The sequence below is a fragment of the Mesocricetus auratus genome, unplaced genomic scaffold, assembly GCF_017639785.1.
Source record: "Mesocricetus auratus isolate SY011 unplaced genomic scaffold, BCM_Maur_2.0 Super-Scaffold_100020, whole genome shotgun sequence".
Lineage (NCBI taxonomy): Eukaryota > Metazoa > Chordata > Mammalia > Rodentia > Cricetidae > Mesocricetus > Mesocricetus auratus.
In genome coordinates, this window is record NW_024429201.1 from 6,974,977 (window position 1) to 6,997,199 (window position 22,223).

The following is a 22,223-nucleotide window of genomic DNA, read 5'->3' on the forward strand; positions in this document are numbered from 1 at the left end:
TATTATAGGTGTATATAAGAATTGAAATAGTTATAAATTTAAAATGTAAACAAACTGAAGCATTTATTTAATTGAAGCAATTTTTGTAGTTAATGAGATGAAGTGAATTTCAGTTTTTGTTTTTGATCACTTTTGAAACACTGGTCTCATAATGTTTTGTGAGCTGGAATGATTTTCCTTCATATGTTAACTGGTTATAGGAAGTTTCTTTTCACATTTAAAAATTATATGTGGAACAAATATTTAATGGAGCAGCTGTATTTGAGTGTATTTGGCACATAGTTGTGGAACACAGTCCCAGTGGATACATATGCAAAACATTCCTACACCTAAGGCTCAGAAAGCATTGCAGGGGGAGGGTGCAGAAAGATCCTAAGAACCAGGAGATCAAGGAGTTGGCTGTGAGACTGTGTCTCCTAGTAATGTCAGAAGCTACACCCATAAAGCCTCACCAACATGACTGCCTAAACATGAGCTAAACAAGGGCAACATCAATAGATATGCCACAGTGGACAGGAAAAACTGTTGAGGCCTCAACACTACACAAGAAGTATAGGCAACTAAGGGATGTTAACAGTGGTAGAAAGTCTTCTCCAGGAAAAAGCAAGGATTATGGGAGGGTTTGGAGGAAGGGAAATTACATTATCTCATAGAAAAATGAGCGTATTTGGTATTGTGTTCTATAATTTTTGTTCTCTGGAAATGGAGGAAGTAGGTCAAGAATTTGAAATTGGGGCTGGAGAGGTGGCTCAGTGGTTGAGAACATCTGCTGCTTCGTTTGGTTCCCAAAATCCATATGGAGGCTCACAACTGTCTGTTCACTCCTGTTCCATGGGTTCTGATGCTGTTTTCTGACCTCTGCAGGTACTGCATATACATGGTGCATGCACATATATATAGACAAATAAAAACACTGATAATATGTAAGAATAAATAAACAACATCAACCCTTTGAGACCAACTTGGACTATATATCAAGTTTCAGGTCAGTCTAACATACAAGACCACGTCACAGATGAAAAAGAAAGTTTAGCTGACCCACTGTTCATATTATTTACCTTTAAAAATTTAAGCTATGCATCATGACCTACACCTGCAATCGCAGTACTTAGGAATCTTAAGTTGAAGGATCATGAATTTAAGGCCAGCCCTTAGCTACCTAGTAGACTTTTTCTCAAATGAAAAAACTAGAGCTGAGGATAGCTCAGTTGGTAGAGTCATGCACGAAGCACCTGTACTCGTTACCCAGCACAGCATAGAAATGAGCATTAACTAAAAACAGGCACTTGGAAGGTGGAGGCTGGAGGATCACTTTCAGCTCCATAGTAAGTTCAAGGCCAGTCTGGAACTGTCCCGTGCCTCCCCATCCAAAATCAAAATAAAGTAACCTCCACCCAAAATATCTACATGTATCTAGTTTGAAGAGTCATAGTTTGAGATTTGTTAACACAAAATTTTATTGTCTATTTCAGTCATCTGTTACTGTTCTAAAACTATTCCAAGGGGCTAGGGGATGGTTTAGTCGGTTAAGTGCTTGCTGTGTTAGCCTGAAGACCTGAGTTTGATCTAGAACCCACATTTAAATAAATGTGCTCAACGTGGTGTTGTAAGCCTGTAATCAGGCACTGATGTTGTGGATGCAGGAGGATCCCGGAGGCTTGCTGGTTAGCCAGTCTAGCTGAATTGGAGAACAAATGAGGAATATAACCAGCATCCACCTTTGTCTCCACACGCACAGTGTATATGCATATCCTGCCACTTCTGCAGTTGTTTGCTAGCTTTCCATCACTGAAACAAATTTGAGACAACTTATGAAGGGAAACAGTTTATCAGTGCTCATGCTTTGGAGGTTTTGGTTCATTATGAGTTGGCTTTTCTTTTTTCTTTTCTTTTTTTTTTTTTTTAGGCTTATGGTGAGACAGTACATTGAGGCAGTGTGGCATGGGTGGTGAGAGAAAGAGAGGAAGGAGACAGCCAGAATCCCCAAGCCCTCTTCAAGGACATGCCTGAAATCACCTAAGACTCTTCACCAGCCCCGTCTCCTAAAATCACTATCTGCTTGTGGTGCCAGCTGCCAGGACTTTATTGCATGGATCTTTGTGGGAGACACTGTGGTGCTTGTTTTAGAGCCAGTACTCTGTGAAGGCTCCTCTACTGCCCCACCCAGATCAGATAATGAATGCATATTATGTTCTGTTGAGACTGAGAGCCTTTGACAAGAAGGGCTATGTACTACTATTGCACAAGAAATAGTTGTGGTTGATGGTGTCCAGATTTTCTTGGTACTTAGTCTACATTCAGCTCACTGTTATTGGTGTAGTTCCCATCTTTTATGTCAAGAGAAAGCAGGAGAGAGAGGTTGCGACCAGAGAAGAAAGCCTATATAATGTAGAGGTCAAAATTACAAGAAGAATTTTAAGTATGAATGGCAAGTGTATTTGGGGGAAGAACTGAAGATGTTTCTAAATGTCTTAAATAAGAACCAAAACTGTGGATAGGAACTTGACACAAAAGGAAAATATGGGGCCTTTTGTACAAAAAAAATTAAGAATTTCAAGGCCTGGTGGTGCTTGCACTTCTGAGGCAGGGACAGGGTCTTTGTGGATTCTAGACTAACCTGGTCTTAATACTGAGACTCTGTCTCAAAAACTAAACCAAACCAAAATCAGAATTTCAAGGCAGTAATATCAAGACTTAAAAACAAAGACCTAAGAAGACATAGATGACACAATTACACAGTTCTTGCAACCTGCATGGAAAATATTAACAAGGATGAATGGAAGGTTGGAAAGTGACTTGAAGCATTTATCTAAGTTGTTGTACTATTAATAAAAGCTTGGGTCAGATATTGGGGTAGAAACCAATTGGATCAAGAAAGCAGTGAGGAACAGTCAGTTGACACTCTGTCCATACTCTCAGAGTGTTAAGGCCCATGGGTCTTTCCTAGCACCTCTCTACTCTTCCCCGTGCCTCGTTTGTATCACAATTCTGGTCAGCTAGTCATTGACTCCACCCCTGACTCCAGGTCAACTTTATTAACAGTCTTGGAGTGTCACAGTACAATCAAGTATCCCACAACAGTAACTGAAAGAAAAGATACACGTGCATGAAATCAGTAACCTAAAGACCAAATATATTCCATACAGCTTTATATCAGATCTTCATCTCATGTGATACGTAAAAGATTGACATGGTTTTTAGTGTCAGAGATTGTCAACTAGATGGAGTCACTTTCTCAGAGGGAATGAATCTTACTTTTATATTGATGAAAGTGAGGAAGTCAAAGAAAACACAAGGAACAGATTGCCAAGAGACCTCAGCTGTCCTGAGAAATTCTACGTCTGAGTCCCATCAAATATAAGAGCCTTTAAGAGTAAAAAATGATCAGACCATGAAAGGGGAAAAAAGTGGTTTTGAAAGTTTAGAAACACAGCTATAGAAATGCATAGATTTGAAAATAAAAGATTGCCATGAGGTTTGCAGGATACAACTGAGTCTATTCAACTAGTATTTGTTGAGAGCCTGATAGATCCAGTAGACCTTCTCTTCAAGATGGGGATTGCTTGGGCTCACTTTACCTTTGGATATGGCATGCTTATCAGTACCTGTGATAGGGATGGGTAGGGAGCAGAACTGAGAGGCAGGTCCGGGTCCAACAAAGCCCAAGATTCGTTGGTAGACAGGCTCTTCAAGTGTTTGTGCTTGACTGTGGCTCATACTAGGAATAAAAAAGTGGAAAACATGAGTGTCCAGAGTTCTTTTCAGTTCTAATAATGTGGAAAAAACAGTTTGTATTAGTGAGATATGCATAATCATGAAAAAGAGTAGATAACTTTGCCACTCACTGTTTTTAAGGAAACATTTTTAAGAGTAATTAATGAGTCAAAGTCTTAAAAAGATTGAAGAGTTTCCAGGAAATTGTGATAATACATTATGGTTGGCACAATAAGGTAATGGGATCCATTTGTACTCCCTGGCAAGGGATTACATCTATGTCATTCTGTTGTATTTGTATTTGAGAAAAGGAGGTTTCAGAACCCCCACAAAGTGCCTGATTGGAACTGTTTTTGAGTGGAATTGCACCTTGCATATTTCCTGCTCTGAGCTAGTGGAGCCACAATTGCATTCTGCAGTCAGCCTGCTAAGCTGCTGAGGCCAGCAGTGGGATAGTTGCTTCATGAAAGTGTACAGTTGGAAACTAGAGGAGGTATGAATGTATAAGATTTATGTTTTGAAAACCAATTAGAATTTATTGACCTAAGGAAATGTTGGCCATCAAAGTGTCATGAGATTGCAAATATGTTCCAAGGGCATTATAATTGCTCAACATTTAATTCCAAACCCCTTTTTTGGGTAATCCCTTCAGTTGGCTTTTCTAGAGTGTTATTAGCTTGAGAATTCTTCACATCAACTTCTATATTCACTCTAGCCATATCTTCTCTAGGATTTTTGTTATGTAGTCATGTTGAATTTTGCCAAAGGCTTTTTTTCCATCTATTGAAATTTTCATGTGATTGTTTTTCCTTAAGTCCATTTATGTGTTTCATTACATTTATTGGCCTGTCTATGTTAAACCATTCCTACACTTCAGGGATAAAGCCAATTTGGTAATAGTAAATAATGTGTTGATGTATGTCTGTATTTTGTTTTCAAGTATTTTGTTGAGCATATTTGAGTCTAGTTCATCAGAGATATTGCCCTCTGGTTTTCTTTTTGTCCTTTCTTCACCTGATTTTGGCAGTAGAATGATACTGATTTATGTGAGTTTTGGAGTGTTCCTTTTTTCTGTTTTTTTTTTTTTTGGTTTTTCGAGACAGGGTTTCTCTGTGGCTTTGGAGGCTGTCCTGGAACTCGCTTGGTAGTCCAGGCTGGTCTCGAACTCACAGAGATCTGCCTGCCTCTGCCTCCCGAGTGCTGGGATTAAAGGCGTGTGCCACTAACGCCCAGCTTTTTCTGTTTTTTTTTAATGGTTTAAGAAGAGTTGGCTATAGTCTTTGAAGCAGAAAGGAGAAGTCTGCTGGTCTGTCTGGGCCTGGACCTTCTGTAGCTAGAAGATTTTTTTTATTACTATTTCAATCTCTTCATTTATTTTGGGTCTATTTTGGTTGTTGATTTCTTTTTGGTTTTGATGGGTTGAATCTAGAAATTCATTTGTTTTAGGTTTCCCAACATAATGGAGTACAGGTTTTTAAAGTACTCCCTTAAATTATTCAGAATTTCTTTGGTATCTGTTGTAATATTTTCTTGTCCATTTCTGATTCTGTTAATTTGGCTCTTCTATTCTGGTTAGTTGGGTGAGGGTCTGTCAGTCCTGTTCAGCTTCTCCAAGAACCAGGCCCTTTGATTTGTTGATTCTTTGTATTGTTTTTTTTGTTTCTATTTCATTATTTATGCTCTGATTTTTATTATTTCTAGTCATTGACAGGGTTTGGATTTGGTTTGTTTTTGTTTTTGTGAATTTTTGAGTCATATCATTAAGTCATTTACTTATGCTTTCTGATTTTTTTTATGTAGTCACTTTACACTATAAATTTTTCTTGTAGGACTGTATTTGATGTGTCCTAGAGGTTTTTTTGTATTAACTTTTCATTTTCATTTAGTTCTAGGACATTTATTTCTTGATTTTTCTTTGATCACTCAGTAATGAGTTGCTAAATTTCCTTGAGTTTGTGTATTTAGTAGAGATTTATTTGCTGTCAATTTTGTTTTATTGCATTGCAGCCAGAAAGTATAGTTATTTCAGTCTTTTAGAATTTGTAAAGATTTGTTTTGTGTCTCAGGATGTGTTTTTTAGAGAAGCTTCAGTGTGTTGCTGACTTTGGTGTTTGGGTGGAATATTCTGTAGTTATCTGTTAAGTACATCTGATGTATGAAGTCAATGAATTCTAATGTTTATTTTTTTGTCTTGGTGACCTGTCTATTGCAGGACGTGGGGTATTGAAATGCCTACTAATAATGTGTTGGTATTAATCTGCCTTTTAAAATCCAATAGTATATTTTAAAAGAAATTGGCTGTACCAGAGTTTGGTGTGTATATATTTAAGTTAGTAATCTCTTCTACTTTGTTTGGAATGAAGTGTCCCCTTTATTTTTTCTGATTAGTTTTAGTTAGATGTCTATTTTGCCATGTATTAGGATAGGGATGCCTGCTTGCTTCCTGGTCCCATTTGATTGGAGTACTTTGTCCTCCTTTTACTATAAGATGATGCCTATCTTTAGAGCCAAGATGCATTTCTTATAGACAATTATAGATGAATTTTGTTTCTTGATCCATTCAGTCAGCCTGTGTCTTCATTGGAAAATTGAGGCTATGGATCTATAGATACTTAAAGTTATTGTTGAAATGTTTGTGTGTTAATTGCAGTAATTGTGTTGCTGATTTTGGGTAGCATTGTGCATCTAGTGATTTTTTTGTTTGTTTTTCGAGAAAGGGTTTCTCTGTATTGTTTTGGAGGCTGTCCTGGAACTCCCTCTGTAGACCAGGATGGCCTCGAACTCACAGAGATCTGCCTGCCTCTGCCTCCTGAGTGCTGGAATTAAAGGTGTGTGCCACCAACACCCGGCTTCCATCTAGTGATACTTTATGCTTTAATGAATAAGTTCTTGCATTTTTCCATTCTCTTGACTGTGCTGATTCTTCTCTTCAGCCCAAAATATTGCTTCCTGTATTTTCTTCTGGTTTGATTTGTTGGATGTAACTTTTATTTCAGGCTTTTTATATCATTGAAAAATTTATTTCTCCTTCAATTATGGCAAATAGTTTTGCTAGTTATATTAGTCTAGGCTGGTCTTCACAGTCTCTTAATGCTCTTATGACTTAGAATGCATTGCTCCAGGCTCTTCTGACTTTCAAAGTTTGCATTGAGAGACCAGCTGTTATTGCGATTAATTTTTCTTTTATATGAAATATGTGTTTTTCCTCTTGCAGCTTTCAATACATTTTCTTTGTTCTATATACCTAGTGTTTTAATTCTGATATGATGTGAAGATTTTGTTCTTGACTTATTTGATACTGTGTGTGCTTCTTGTTTCTGTATAGGTATGTTTCCTTAGTTTGGGGAAGTTTTCTTCTATGATCTAGTTTAAGATCTTGAAATTCTTCTCCCTCAAATGTACCTATAGTTTGGTCCTTTCAGGATGTCCCACATTTCCTGAATGTTCCTTGTGTTTTTAAATTTTGTTATATTCTAGTTTATTTGGTCTTGATACTCTTTGAATCCTGGTGTTCTGTCTTTTGCTTGATGCATTCTACTTATAGGGCTTGCCTTTGGGTTCTCTCGTGAGTTATTGGGCATTTCAACCCCATCTTCATTTTGGTATAAGTCCTTTTCAATGTTTCTTTTTATTGAATTTCATTAGAAAGTCCTGTATTCTCTTCATCACGCCCATCAGCCTATCTTTAGTGTTTTCTTGGGCATCACTCGGTGCTTAGTCTCCTTAAGTTCTTTCTCCTTATTCATTGAGTCGTTTCTCCGTGTTTTCTTATTTAAATTCCCTGTATTCTTTGATGACATTTGTGACTGTTCTTTTTAAAATCTATATCCTGAGGTGCAGCCAGGTAATTATCATTATCCAGGCAAACATTTCCGTAGGACTGGTAGGTTATGGAGAGGAGAGATTGATGTGATTTTCATATTGTTTGTATTTTTGCAATGATTTCTGGGCCTGTGAACTTCCTTTGTTCTATGTCTGATGTGGACAGAGCATGTTGGGGCAGAGGAGAGGTTGTATGGGCACATTGGGTCTAGTAATTGGGAATGACTTAGGTGGCATGAAATTGGGTGGACAGAGGCAACTGGGCTGGTATGCAAGATGGTCATGCTGGGCCACACCAGCAGTGTGGGGGTAACTCTGGGACACCAGACCCTAGAGAAAGATGTCGAGTTTTTGTATTAATTTTTTAGATTAACAGAGTTTGTTCTTGTCATAGTGTCTTCATACATATGTGTCGTTATACCTTGTTCTCATTTGCTCCCCCTCACCGCCACCTTCTCTAGGCCCCTTTTCCTTCTCAGCAGTTCCCTTTCTTCTCCTGTTGGTCCCTTGTCTACTTTCCTATTACATTACTCTCTATTTGCCACCTCCCTAAGATCTCCTCTCCTGACCTCCTTTCTGTTTTTGTGACACCCTCCCCCTCTCAATTTAGGTTCTAGGTATTAGCAAAACTATACAGCATTTGTCTTGCTGAGTCTGCTTTATTTTAATTAACATAGGGATTTCCAGTGGCATCCATTTTCTTGCAATTGTCTTATGGCCACATAAAATTACTTTGTGAATATGTTTCACATTCTCTTTATGCATTCATAAATATAATGTATATTTAGTTCCTTTTCCTGGCTGTTGTGAACAATATAGCCAGAATCCTGAATGTGCAATCATCTTTGTGCTATGCTCACTTCAGGCATAAAGTGTCCTGTGGTAATTCTATTTGCAGTTTCTTGAAGAACTACTGTAATCGTTTTCACAGTGGCTGCACAAATTTATATTTCAACCACCAGTGAGTTAAGGGCTTTTCTTTCCCCATATCCTGGTCAAGATTTGTCATTTGTTGATGCTTGCTATCCTGAGTCAAGTGAGATGGAAATCCTGAAGGAAGTTTTAATTTATATTTCCCTGATAACTTACAGATGTTAAAAACCTTTCCCAGCATTTATTGGCCATTGGTATTTCTTCTTTTGAGAATTCCTCATTAGCCCATTTATTGTTTGGATGGCTTGGGTCTTTTGGTGTTTAATTTGGTAGTCCTTTATATGCCTTTGAAATGAATCTCCTATCTTATATAGTTGTTGATGTCCCCCTACCCCCACTTTTTAAGGTAGTGTCTTTACTCTGGTCATGGTTTTCTTGCTATGTTAGTTTCATTTCCATTGCTTTGACAAAATACTCGTACAGATAACAGCCTTGAGGTGAAAGGGTTTGTTTCAGACCTCTATTCCAGGTTCTAGGTCAAGTCAGGGAGGTCCAAGGAGCTCTTTTATTACATTTTTTTAAGTAAAAGTTAATTTAAATTACAATTTAAAAAGCAAGTGTTTTTAAAAATAGATTTATTATCCTGTGTGTGTGTGTGTGTGTGTGCACGCGCGCGCGCATACACGCAAGCACGCGTGTATACTCATGCACAGCTGCACTTATGCATGTAACAGGTGCTGGAGGAACTAGAAGAGGTCACTTGGATGCCTTGGAACTAGAATTACAGGCAGTTGTGAGCTACCTGAAGTGAATGCTGGGAGCCAAACCCAGGCCCTCTGGAAGAGCAGTTGTGAGCAATCTCTTCAGCACCTGTTTGGGTTTTTATAAACACCACCATGATACGCATCATCAAAGGTGTGTCTCCAGAAAGTGTCTAAAAGGGGAGTTTCTGGGTCAATGGCATATGCACTGCTGTCATCTATGTTTTCCACCAACAAACAGGCATGGCTATCGTCATACTCTCCAGGGTGTGGTCATGAGTGACTCAGCCTCAGGGGCTATAACTCAAAGACCATTTTATAGGAAACTGTTCATTAATCCATCAATTTGTCATTTAACTCTTAGTCTCTGACTTCCCCCTTTCAAAACCAATCAACAAGGAAAAAAGGAACAAAAGAAATAAAACAAAGATCCCTCTTAAGTTCTTTAGTTACCCAGGAAACCAGTTCCTTTTGTTCCTCATGGCAGGATGTGGTTTAAGTATCAGATTGAAAGTGACATTGCCCACATTCTGTAGTGGGGCGAGCACTCCTAATGTAATTTTATGTATTATCGCAATATTCTGTGGATATGGTATGCACTTGAGAGAGCACCCAAGGCCAGGACAGGGACAACCCAATGCCAGACTTTTCCCCCATAAGGAGTGCAGATGTCACTCAGCTGCACCCTCAGCTCTTGTCATTCTCAGGTAAGATCTCACTGTGTGGCACTAGTTTCTAACTCGAGATCCTCCTGCTTCAGCCTGCCAGGTGCTGGAAAGAAAGGCATGCATCCTCATACCCAATACTGTAATTTGTTATTTATTTATTCTTGTTATAATAACTCTCGTGAGTGAAAAATCAGGAAAGCATGTTTTATACATACACATATAAAATAATAAAAATTTTAATAAAGCCTCATTGGAAAAAGAACCCCCATGTTAATCCCCCCATACACTTTGCTAATTCCTTTCTTGCAATATAGGTTACCTCACAATTTTTGGTTGAGTCTATCAGTGTTTTAATTATGATCACTATGTGGTGTTTCATAGTTGAGCTATACAATAAGATGTAAAAATATTTTTGTACAGTTTTTCTTTTTTTTGGAACATAGCCCCCACAATTTACTGTTTTTATTTTGAAGTTATATTTAAAATTCTTGTGAGTGCATGCCGTATATGTGTGGGCACACATGTATCACAGGATGTGAGTGGTGAACTGGAAGATGGCTTGTGGGGGTCAATCTCCTCCTCCCACGTGGGTCTCAGGGACTGAACTCAGGCTGTCAGACTTGCAGGCTAAGTTGTGCACTGAGCCATTTCACAGAACCCACACTTGACAGTTTGGTTAGCACTAGCCCTTCTCCAAACTTCTTTGACAAAACAGCAAATCCTTCCCAGTTTTCAGTGTCTGTCACTTTTTTCTTCATTCGTTTGAGCCATCAGTCTAGTCAGCAGTGTTCTTCAGTTCTGAGGAATTGAAATTTCTTTCACCATTTCTTCCTGTCACTTCTCTCTTTCTGGGACCAGCTGTTGTCAGATGGTATTTATGCTTCATATCCCTGCTTTTTCTTCTGCACTGTGGAGCACTGTGCTAACTTAGGTCTCACTTCCCGTGTGTTTGATTCCTAAGGGGTCTTATTCTCTAGCCAGGGATGATACTTAGCATATTATTCTTATTGTATAGATATGGTCTTTTCCTTATTTTGCTAAGGACTTTAGTAATAAATTCATAATTCAATATACTTTGTATTATACAATGCATCTCCTTTTTCCCACTTATTTTTGTGCAAGTGTGGTGGGGGAAATTAAATCAACTGAGCTTCCTGGGGTTGAGAAAATTCTAGTAGTCTATTTTCTCTGAATTAGCAAATATTGAACCATTTCCCTGTGGGGAATGCAGGGCTGGGTTCCTCTGGGCCTTTGCTCTGTTTTGTACTTTAGTGGTTTTTTTTTTCAGTTAGTATGCTAGGTAACAGTGGGACTTTTCTATCTAGCAACAAGTGATCTTCAATTCTGGGAATTATATTAGTTCTCTCATGATCTTTCCATTACCTAAATAATGCATAACCTAGTGTGTTTTGATTTTTAAAAAAGTCCTTATTTGTAGTATATTGTTGATTTATCAACACTGAACTCAACTCAAGGCTAAACACTATCATTCATGCCTAGATGAACCTTTGTCTAACATGTGCTTCAGAAGGCACATCCCATAGACTCCCAACTATGCATGTGGTCATTTGAAACATCTACAAATAACCCAAAATACTAAATTCACTTGAGAGTTTACAAATAAATGGTAGCAAGTAGGCAAATTTAGAAATAAAAGCCATGAAAATTAAGGTCAATTGTGCCAACTGGTGTTGCAAATTCCTGAACTATGTGGAATTATACAACATAATTATGCTTATTTTCTATTGATATTATTTAGATACTTTCAGGACTCAGCATTCTTGTATAACAATTCATCTACAATTTTTCATTTCCTACTTTTTGAAAAAAACTATATTTAACGTTTTAGTTAAAATATAATTACATCACGTTCTCCCTTCCCTCTCTTCCTTCCAACCCTTCCCATATCTCTTCTCTAAAACCTCTCCTATACCTCCACTCCCTCTCAAATTGATGGCCTCATTTTGATTATTATTGCTACATAAAATATAAATGCATAAACACAGCCTGCTGAGTCTTATTTAGTGTGACTTGTGTGTATATAACTTCAGGCCTGGCCACTTTGTACCGGATAACCAATGACAGTGTTCAACCCAGAGATAAGAGATATTCTCTCTCTCTCTCTCTCTCTCTCTCTCTCTCTCTCTCTCTCTCTCTCTCTCTCTCTCTCTCTCTCCTATAGTTGCCTATAGTTCTTGGTGTGGGAGCAGGATCCTGTGGGATATCCTCCTTCCCTGTTAATATCTCTACTGTTATTATTTGTTCAGGTCTTGTTTTGTCAGACATATTGTTAATGTATCATGGGTGGAACTTCTGTGTCATTTCTAGGAGACAATCTCATAGCAAACTCCTAGTCCTCTGGCTCTTGTAATTTTCTGCCCTCTCTGCTGGTATATCCCCTGAGCCTCAGGTGCAGGGGTTATAGTGAAGATATATCTAGTATATATAACATAGTGTAATGACAACCCTGTATAACAAAAGAAACGTCCGGAGGCATCACCATCCCTGACTTCAAGTTCTATTATAGAGCTATAGTCCTGAAATAAGCTTGGTATTGGTACAAAAAATGGACAGGTAGACCAATGGAATCCTGTTTAAAACCCTGATATTAACGCACACACCTACAAACACCTGATTTTTGACAAAGAAGCTAAAATTATACAAGGGGAAAAAAGCATCTTCAACAAATGTTGCTGGCATAACTGGATGCTGACATGTAGAAGACTGCAGTTAGACTCATGTCTATCACCATGCATAAAACTTAAGTCCAAATGGATCAAAAACCTCAACATAAATCTAGCCACACTGAACCTCTTAGAAGAGAAAATGGGAGGTAGCCTTGAACAAATTGGTACAGGAGACCGCTTCCTAAATATAACACCAGTAGCACAGACAATGAGATCGACAATAAATGGGACCTCCTGAAACTGAGAAGCTTATGTAGGGCAAAGGACACACTCAACAAGACAAAAAAGCAGCCCACAGAATGGGAAAAAATATTCACTAACCCCACATCTGACAGAGGGCTGATCTCCAGAACATACGAAGAACTCAAGCAAGTTTCCAAAACACCAAAAGATCCAGTTTTAAAAAGTGGGGTACAGAACTAAATAGAGAATTCTCAATAAAGTTGTCTAAAATGGCTGATAGACACTTGAGAAAGTGCTCAACATCCTTAGCCATTAGGGAAATACCAATCAAAACAACTCTGAGATACCATCTCACTCCTGTCAGAATGACTAAAATCAAAAACACCGAAGACAATTTATGCTGGAGAGGATGTGGAGAGAGGGGAACACTCCTCCACTGATGGTGGGAGTGCCAACTTGTACAGTCACTTTGGAAGTAAGTATGGAGATTCCTCAGAAAAATGTGAATCAGTCTACCACAAGATTCAGCAATTCCACTCTTAGGCATATACCCAAAAGATGCACATTCATACAACAAGGATGTCTGTTCCATTATGTTCATAGCAGCATTATTTGTAATAGCCAGAACCTGGAAGCAACCTAAATGACCGTCAACTGAAGAGTGGATAGAGAAAATGTGGTACATTTACACAATGGAATACTACTCAGCAGGGGGAAAAAAGGAATCTTGAAATTTGCAGGCAAATGGATGGGACTAGAAACCATCCTGAGTGAGGTAACCCAGTCACAAAAAGACAAACATAGTGTGTACTCACTCATATATGAATTTAGACATGGAGCAGGGGAGTGCCAGCCTACAATCCCACCGCCAGAGAGGCTGGGAACCAGGGAGGACCCTAAGAGATATGCCTGGTACCCAAAGAAGGGGAATGGGACAGGATCTCCCAAGCAGATTGGGAGCATGGGGGAAGGGGAGAGGGAGCTGGAGAAAAAGAGGGAGAGAAGAAGATGGGAGAGGAGGACATGGAGCAGGAAGGTTGAGTCGGGGGAAGAATAGAGGAGAGCAGGAAAGGAGATACCATATAGAGGGAGTCATTATAGGTGTGAGGAGAGATCTGGCACTGGTGAGATTTCCAGAGATCTACAAGGATGACAACAACTGGCAAACTAAGCAATAGTGGGAGAGGCTACCTTAAATGTCCTTCCCTGATAATGAGATTGACAACTACTTTGCATGCCATCCTAGAGCCTTCATCCAGTGGCTGATGGAAGCAGAGACAGACACCCACAGCTAAACACTGAACTGAACTCCTGGAACCTAGTTACAGAGAGGGAGGTATGATGAACAAAGGGGTCAAGACTGGCCTGGTGAAACCCATAGAAACAGCTGACCTGAACAAGAGGGAGCTCATGGGCGCCAGACTGATGGCTGAGAGGCCAGCATGGGACTGATCCAGACCCCCTAAATTTGGGTGTCAGTGAGGAGGCCTCAGCAATCTATGGGACCTTGGGTAGTAGATCAGTATTTATCCCTGTCTTATGAATGGACTTTGGGAGACTATTCCACATCAAGGGATGCTTTTTCATCCTGGACACATGGGGGAGGGCCTAGGCCCTGCTCTGGATGAAATGACAGACTTTGGAGATCCCCCATGGAGGGCCTCGCCCTCGCTGAGGAGTGAAGTGGGCATTGGGTGGGGGGTTGAGGAGGTTAGTGGGGGGAGGAGGGGAGGGAGAGCCAGCTGGGATTGACATGTGAAGCAAGCTTGTTTCTAATTTAAACTTCAAAAAAGATATAGTGTAATGTAATATAAATCAACATAATCTATTGATCTCAACATTATAACGTGTTGTAGTTTTCTATAATGGTTTCCATTTGCTCTAAAGAAAAGCTGCTTTGGTGGGGCGTGAGAGCCTTATTTGTCTGTGAATATACAGATAAGTTTTAGACTGCAGTTAGGAGTTATGTTGGTCTAGTACAGTGGTGGTAGTAGGTTCTCTTCTAAGATTCATGACCTCAGTAGTCTTGGGTCATTGGCTAGGTTTCTAGTACCAGGCCTGGTTTCCCTCATGCTGAGTAGGGTTAAAGTCCCATTAGGTAGTTGTTACTCGTTACTGCCAAGATAGTGCATCTTTTGGGATATCTTGCCATTGGTCATTGTTGTAATTCACTGGTGTTACACTGTTGATTCCCACTTACCCTTCGTAATCTGCATAGCATTTTCTGGTATTTAGAATGATAGACCACAGAAAGGAGGCCTTTAGGTTAGAGCCAACTCAAATCTGAGTCCTGTCTTCAGCAATAGGAGCTTAGCCTTCAACCTGAGAGGCAACCGAGAGTAGCAAACTCCTACGTTGTCTTGAAAGTCACTTGGACTACCCTGACCAACAATTCAAATGGAGGGTTCTCATGACTGTACTGGGAATTTTGTTAGTACTTTGCTCTTACAGGGATCATTGCCAGCCCAAGTGGTATACTTTTATTTGTGTGTGTGTGTGTGTGTGTATTATGTATAATTTTAGGTAAACATAATATGATTCCTGGAAACTTTATCTAACATCCTTGGTGTTATTTGTCACTCCACCTTCCCTCTTCATCTATATTGACTTCCCCTTAAATCCCACTATCAAAAACAATCAACATCTCTTATTTGCTGTGCTCTTTTCTCATTTGTTTGTGGTTCTATAGTTTCCTGAGAGTGAAGACAGATACCTTCAATTGGCTATATTGTAACTAGAATTCCCTTCAATATACACTTTAGACAGGTGTTACACATGTATTAGGGGATAAGTATTGATTGAATAAAGAAGTGCTTTGTACTTTCTGCTATTAGCTTTTCTATGTAGTACATTATAGCAAGACTAAATATGTTTACATTTACTATATAAACAATTAAGTCTGTACCCCACCCCCCCTGTTTTAGCTAATTTCTGCTACATAGTGGAGTATTTCCTAAAGAAGATGGGAAGTGGGTTTAAAATAAAAAGCACCATTCTAGAAAACATACCTTATCTTAAAATATAGGCTGTGTTTCTTCCCTGTTGCATCACAACCTTTTCTCTGGGTTTTATTTCTCTGTGTTGATGATTTTATCAGCTGTTACAAAAGGTTGCAAAATTGTGGTGCTGAAAGGGATCCCCCAGATCATTTAATATGACCTTGTTGTATAGTAAACAACATTGTGTGGTCTTGGTTCTTGGCTCCTGTCTTAGTTACTTGTCTACTGCTGTGGTTAAACATCAAGACTGGAAGCAACTTGTAGAGGAAAGGTTTCATTTGTTTGACATTTCCTGGATCACAGTCCATTCAGGGAATTCAGGACAGGAACTCAAGCAGGGCAGGAACTTGGAGGCAGGAGCTGATGGTAGGTGCCATGGAGCGGAGCTACTTACTGGTTTGCTCCCCATGGCTTGCCCAGCCTGCTTTCTTATAGCACCCACGACCAGAGATTTCACCACCCACAACAGGCTGGGCCTTCTGCCATCAATCACTAATGAAGAAAATGCCTTACAGTTTTGCCTATAGTCAGATCTTAATAGAGGCATTTTCTCATCTGAGGCTCCTTCCTCTTAAGTTGACATATAATTAGCCAGCACAGCTCTACATTTTGTGCAATTTCTCAGCTATTTTGAATTCAATTTCTTCAACTGTGCAGTAGGGTTACTGTCAGTCTCACGGAATCATTGTGAAGATCAAGTGAGGAAATGAAAGTTCTTAGTACTGACCCCAACACAGAGCAAGGAGTCATATACTGTTAGTATTCAGGGTTAGTGTTGGTAACTAAGCTGGGTTCCTCCTCAGTTCATATGTAGATACACAGCTCCGTTTAGATAGAAATAAGAACTACAACCCTCTTTTCAGAGTTAACTACCTCTCTTCCTCCTAGCTCCTTCCTAACTTACACATGCCACGGTTGCTTATTTCTTTTGTCAAGTTGAGGATACTGAAACCATTTCATATCCACTGCCACATTTGTCAAGACTTCCCGAATATAAACTTGAAAGTTGAGTAATTTTCTTGAGTTGTTTATGGCCTCTCAGATCGCTCTTCCTTTAGAGTTGAGTGATCTAGCAGAAGACAGCGATTATTTATTTAATTGTGCAGCTACAGTAATGCAACCCATTTCCCAGCACAAGTGGGTAAGTGCCACCCTGGTTTGGGCTGGATTTAAAAGCCAAAGGAAAGCCGTCAGAGAAGCAGAGGAAGCACTTATCTTCTTGAGGATAAAGCGCACATCACCCTCTAGGTCCTGGGTTGTACATAACATCGGCTTTCACGAGAACCCTTTGAACCAGCCGGACATTGTCCGGTACCAACCAATCATGGAGGTGAGTGTGAGGACTCGTTTGTTGATAGTCAAACTCCCTTTTTCCTGCTGTGTATGGGTTTTCTTGCTGACATTATGGATTGGAACCCATCAAAATCCTTGTGGGTAGTTCAGTTTTGAAGCAGGGGAGACGAGGGAGAATTAATCACAGAGCTACAATACAGTTTTAGTCGAGAACTTGTACTGGGGAGCTTGGATTTGTTTTTGTCCTTCACAGACTGTATTTTTCTTCTGTAAACATTTCAAAAATGTTTATCTCTGGTGTTCAATTTGTGTATCTGTGAAGTGGAGACAATGCCAGCTCTACAGGGATTTGTAGATGAAGGTACAATCTATGCAATGTAATTAACACCCAGTGGGCTCTTACTGGTACATTGCGGTTTTGTTATTGCCAGTCTAGGTGCTAGCCATTTAGAGGATTCTTGCTTGGAACTGCTCACTTCCCAAATGGACTCACTGACTTTAGGACTGAAGGCAGATATCTGACATCTCTTAATTCTATCCTGGGAAAGCACTCGATATCCTCATATAAAAAGTAAGAGGATTATTACTTTTTAAGTTTAAATTGCTAGTATTTGACTGAGTTTGAGTTACAAAAATAGCAATTTTATATAACTTAACCTAAAATATAATAGATAAAATATATTTTACACAATTATAAACATGGAAATAGATATGAAACAAATAAGTTATCTATTTACTTCAAGGACCTAAGTAAAAATACCTGTGTAAGTGCTGTATAAAGCTGAGACCATTATTATTTTATGGTCAAAAACAGCATCTAAAAGAGTGAGAGACACCCTGCTTAACACTGGCTGCCACATTCCCTTGAGAAAAGGTTTCTCATTTAACCTGGAGCTGGGTTGGCAGCCCCAAATCCTAGTGGTCATCCATCCACTCCAGAGCTGGGGCTTACAGGCACAAGTGTGACTATGCTTGGTTTTTTACATAGGTTCTGGGGATTTGAACTCAGGTCCTCATGCTTGTACAGCAACTACTCTTAAGTAGTGAGTCACTTCTCTTAAATCATCAGTGAAGCCTCACTGCCTTTGTGGGGCTGGGTGGAAAACAGGGATAACTCACAGGAAGTGAAAACTGAAACTCTAGGCAGTACTGCCTTTGCAAGCACTGAGTCTGAGCCTCTCAGAGACTGACCTCGTGGTTTAAACTTGTGGCATAGTGACCCTTACAGTAAGAGTTAATTCTGTTGGCTGAGAAAGAGAGCCTAAGGCCAGGGTCTAGAGGAAGGGATTGCAATAAGCATAAGGACAGAGTCTATTGGTAGAGGATAAAAGTACATGGGGTTTCTTTCATAGGGATGTGTACTGTCCACTACAGGACTAGGACCTGAAGGGTATTAGGGGGATTCAGATGGAGGCCGGCTCCTCATAAAATAACAAGTGTTCTTCCTGGACATTAGCCTGCTCTTGGTCAGTTGGCTAGAGGACTCAGTTTATTCTTAACTGGCTTAATAAAGCATGGTGATCTGTAGCTTTCTCATGTGGATATTTCACCTGCAATCCAACTATGAGGATTCTCCATCTCTCTCTCTCTGAGATGATTGATATACAGATCCTTGACTGAAGTTTTGAGTGAACTCAGACTCTTCAATTGTGTCTACCACCCATACCACTATTGCCTCCATACACAGAATTTACTGCTTGAAGTCCCTGAGTATGTTTCTGAACTACTGGGAGAGTCCACTAATGTATTAATACTTCCAGCCCACAGACAATTCTTTCTGTTATGGTGCTTTACAGTAGGAATGACAAGTGGGAAAGTCCCTGTGACAAACACACATTAGAATGGGGGCCGTCATCCTGAGGACAGGGCTTGTTGGTCTCTGTGTCCTCCCTGCATAGTTATCATCGACATGGGATATTTAAGATTACAATCGTTCTCCCACCCTACAAGAAAACCCAAGATTTTTATCAGTTTTGTGCTCAGACTCACTGAAGGAATTACAGCATGACAGCCATCAGTAATAGCAGCTCACTCTGGCATTAGTAGCTTGTAAAAGTAACTACTCTGGCTGTCCTCTCTATCTTTGTCCCTTGTTAAGAAGCCACGACCCAGCTCTTGGAAGTGGGAGCTAGGCTCTTCTCTCTGTGTGCAATGCTGAATGAATCCAAAAAATCCAGCTGCCAGTGTCTCTAGTTTCTAGAAAGTCACTCTCTCCAACTGCGAGCTCTCCAGCTGTGTCCCTGACTGTGATATTGCCGTGAGCTTCTTTTTAAACTTTCACAGATAGCAGGTAAGTGTTTTCACAATAAAGGAATGAAGTGATGATTGGTATTTATTAAAAATATCATATGTTAAACTATTTAGCATGAAATAGCCATAGGTTTAGAAATGAAAAATAGCTTATTTGTAACAGTTTTAGTTTTATTATATAGATAATTATGCATTGGTTCAGTTATTGGACTGATATCATCTGTTTTATGGAATTTCCATATCTGAACCTCCCTCCCCTTTTAATAATGCCTTTTGAAAATGTAAATAAAGTGGGAGTGAAGACTAAAAGACACATTTTCTCCTAAAACTAGAAACAGATTAACATGAATTTCTAATAATGAGTAGCAGAAGAATTTTATTGTGCAATGATTATTTTTGTTTTTATGTTTTTTATCATGAAAAAGTATTACATTTGTGTGTGTGCATATCACAGTGTACCTTTGGAGGTCAGAGGACAGCTTGCAGGGGTTAATTCTCTTCTATGTGGAGCGTGGGGACTGAACTAGGATAGTCAGGTTTGGCACCAGATGTCTTTACCCATTAAGCCATCTTGCTGGTCCACATGATACATTTTTAAAAACTTATCTATTCTTCATTGGGAAATTAAATGTTTCCCTTGGTGTTCTATACTCATTTATATCCAAGCGGCTACTTGTCAAGTGTAGAAATTCTCTAGAGTAGCATTAGGCATTAACTGTTGCTGTTCTACAACCAGCACTCCACTCTTTCATCCATAACCTTTCCATTCTTCTCACTGTTTTCTCAGTTTTAGGAATTGAACTTGTTTTTAAACTGCCCTCCAATTTATTAAGTTGAGTAGGATGGTGTTGAATTCACAATTGAACCTGGACCTCAGCCTCCTTAAGTGCTGGGATTGCAGGCATGTGTCACCACTCCTGACCTTTTTGATTCCTGTAGGTCCAGGCTCTCATTTGGATCAGTCAGGTATTTTCATCTAGCAGGCATTTTGGTCATTTTACGAGTTAGAGAATTTTATTCCTGTAGCTTTCTCTGGAAATTTAATGTTTTGTTTTGTTTGTTTGTTTTGTTTAGCACCGTCCCCATGCCACAGATCCCATGATCTGTCACAGGAAAATGTAGCATTGTTTATTTCTTCTTGGAATGAGTTATGCTTTTACATTACCTCATCTTTCGAGTTTCCTAGCCCTGAGCTAGCATTTGTTTTATTCCTTATAATCAACTGTGCTACATAAGCAGTACTGGATATCTACCATATAGCAGGCACTGCACTGAGTAGGCTTCATTCTTACAAACTACCAGGAAGTGGGTACGCCAGCCAAGTATGTTCTGAGAACCACTCATGCAACTCAGTGGATGAAGTTTAAAGGAAGGTTTAGTGGGTGGGTGTTCAGGGAGGGCATCCTAGGATAGATCAGTCTACCCAAGTCTAAGGGATAAGGATGTGGTAGGCAAAACAGAGAGGGCATCCTAGGATAGATCGGTCTTTACCCAAGTCTAAGGGATAAGGATGTGGTAGGCAAAACAGAATGCCTTCCTTTCTTCTGCTGCTACACCACAGTCATCACAGAAACCTCTAGTAGCAGATGGGTGGAGAGTTTTACATAGCAAACAATTGATTCTTTGGCACCAGATGCCAGAGAGATGTCCTCTAATGTGATTCAGTTCTGATACCATCTTCCTGGAGATAACATCAGACCCCCCAGGTTGAAACACAAACTCCCAAGACTCCCTCCCCAAAAATGCAGCTGCTAGCCTTGGGTGGTTTTATTTGTGCTTTTGGACCAACTGACTAGAAATTGTTGTTGTGACTTCCTCTTTGAATTCGGCTACTTTCTTTGAACAGCTCACTGAACTCAGAGAAGCAGGCTTATCAGGTTATTATGAAAGGTTATTAGAAAACATACAGATAAAGAGATGCACAGGAGGAGGTGTGGGGATTAGGCGTGGAGCTTCCACACATCTCCAGCAGCCTCTGCTTCATCTTAATCTTCGTTTGTCTCAGGGCTTCTGGAGCCATGTCCTTTGGGTTCTCCCCATTGTATAGGCTTGGTTGCTAGTAGGTTGGGTGGGAAAAAACAGCAAGTTTGTGTGTGAAGCCTTTCTTCCTCTAGGGAATGGAGTGGGCTCCCTCTAGAAAGACAAGAGTTGTATGACTCTTGATCCTACAGAAGGACAGGGAGGTCAGAGGGTTTGTGTATGCCCAGTAGCCAGCTAGAGATGCAGGAGAAACTGGCTTGGTTACTCATGCCTGGAATCCTAGCACTTAGGGTAACTGGGACAAGAAGATTGCTGCTGTGAGTCCGAGGTCAGTCTTGGCCACATAAAGCTGTTGGCTAACTTTAGTTACAGTGTGAAATCCTGTCTCAGCAAAGACAGCAAGGAAGGAAAGAAGGAGGAAATCAGAATTTCTCTTAGCGTCTCTACGGCTCATCTCAGGAAAGAGAAATTTTAGTTTCTATGGTCTGCCTTGGGAAAGGAGTTACAAGCCAAGAACTAGGTACAAAAGCAGAGTATATACATAATCTTTCAAGGGGAAAGGGCCCTGGTAGGCACACACACAGTTTGGAGACATGAAATAGAATAGAATTTCTGGGAAGCTTTGGGTTATTGCATTTGGTCCAGAGCTCAGTAACTGAGGACAAGGCTAGAAGCTGGCCTTCAGTCTGTACCAATTCGTAGTTACCTTCTGTCTGCCTCAGGCCTGTTCTTGGTGATCATTTACTTTGGGTATTGTAGAGTGGTGTGCATTGTGGACAAAAGGAAAACCTGTTGCCAGTGTGCATTTTAAAAATGGGGACTGGGTTGATGTAATAATTATGAAAAGATCTGTGTTGTAACAGACAGCAGATGGGATGGGGTAGGGGATGGAATGGGATGGGATAGAAGATGGAATGGGCGATGGGATGGAATGGAATGGAGGATGAATAGGTTGGAAACAAAACTCTCCTTCTTGCCCAAATGCCTAGAATC